Source organism: Delphinapterus leucas, chromosome 14, assembly GCF_059928025.1.
Source record: "Delphinapterus leucas isolate spDelLeu-1000000601 "Yukka" chromosome 14, BTC_Dleu_Yukka2, whole genome shotgun sequence".
Classification (NCBI taxonomy): domain Eukaryota; kingdom Metazoa; phylum Chordata; class Mammalia; order Artiodactyla; family Monodontidae; genus Delphinapterus; species Delphinapterus leucas.
Window position 1 is genome coordinate 69923145 of NC_143142.1, and position 1839 is coordinate 69924983.

The window sequence follows — 1839 nt, forward strand, 5'->3', positions numbered from 1 at the left end:
AAGTAGATTTACCATTACTAGATTCATAATCTTGAGTAAGCGTCTTAGTCTCTGCTGGCCTGTTTCATCTTTGGTAAAATAAGAATGATGATACCTACCCTCTAAGGCATATTGAATGACATAATCTGTTTTAAGCTCTTAGGGCTGTGCCTGACATACAGGTGTTTTGTAAGTGTTCTTTTCTATGCCACTTCCCTCCTCTGTTCCCAGCACTGGCTAATAATTTGTGAAGTCCAGTGCAACATGGAAATGAGGGCTCCCTTGTTCAAAAATTATTAAGAATTTCAAGACAGCAACAGGAGAACATTAAATCAAGTGAGGGGCCCTTCTAAGTGCAGAGCTACAAAGCCAGCCTGGCTCGCTCCCCTATGGTTGCAAGGTTCCATTTGTCTATTCTTCTACTAAATTTAAAGCCACTCTTCAGTTTGACAATTGACAGGGAAATAAATTCAATTAAAGAGGGCTTATGTGTGTTGTTTTTCAATGCTGGTTCACTTTTAGTCAAGCTGTTGAGTGTTAGTGACCCTAGGGCTCTTATAAAGGAACTGTTTTAATCTGCCATGGTATTTCCCTGGTTTGTATCATTCTCAACATGGAGGAATTGAAACAAAATACCTTAGTTGTCTACAAGTAATTGGACCCTTGATGATAGCCAAAGAGGCACTTAATTCAAAAGTACTTTATCTAGACTTAGCAAATAGCAATCGCAAAGAAAGCAGGATAGCTTTAAATTGGTGTCTTAGATCCCATACTGGAGAGTTTGAAGGAACTGGTCCAGATGTCTAAGAGTAAAATACCCAGAGAGGAAGACCTGGTCTCCAAACCACCAAGCCCCAGCTCTGCCTGTTATTCCTTCTTTATGGATGCATCAGCATGTCCTTTAATGGGTTTCTCAAAGTTTTCACAACCTATTTATGAAAGAATCCTGTAAAAAAAATCAAAATAATTGTGTGAATATATATATATATATTCATTCACACACACGCGCACAGAAATTTCCAATTTTTCTGTTGGAAGAAACACACACAGGCACAAAAGGCATCTTAACAGAAAGCAAAGAGAATGAACATTTATTGAGCACCTTCTAACCTTCCACGTCCCAGGTGTTTTATATTCATTGGAATATTAAAGCGTATGTTAGTTTTCATTCGTTCATTTAATCCCAATACACTCAAGACCTTTTTTTTTTTTTTTTTTTAAAAACAGTGGAGAAACAGGTTCAGAGCAGTTATTTAACCTGCCCAAAGTCACAGTTAGCAAGTTGGAGGGTCTGGATTGAGAATTTTACCCGACTCCAAAGCTCATGTATCAAAATCCTATTCAGTTTAAATGATTAAAAATTCAGAGGTCCAATCTGTCACAGTATCTTTGAATCAAACACCAAACAAACAAAATGCAAACTTTAACATACTTGCTAATCATATTAGTTTACATGGTCGCCTTGCTGTCACCATAATTTCCATCCTTTCCCCCAACTCCATCAGCATAAATCATTCAGCGTCTAAGGGTTAGCAATTCTGCTAACAGTTATCAGGAGAACAGGCTGGCTTCTAAGTAAAGATAAACAGTTAAAATCTGTGGTGTGGGACTCACTCCGAAGACCTTAAGAAAAAAATGAGCTGTTTGGTAAGGCAATCTCTCATTCACTGCTGGGCGGGAGGGAACCCCCGCACGCTGGTCTGGAGGATTCCCAGCCGGCGAGTCCTTCGGAGCAGCCCGCGGGTCGGCGCAGACCGCGCAGGCGCCAGCCCGGAGCGGCTTCCCTGGAGACCGGGCGGAAGCGGTCGGAAGCTGCCCTGCGGTTGGCCGCTGGGGCGGGACGCAGAAGCAGGGGGTGGA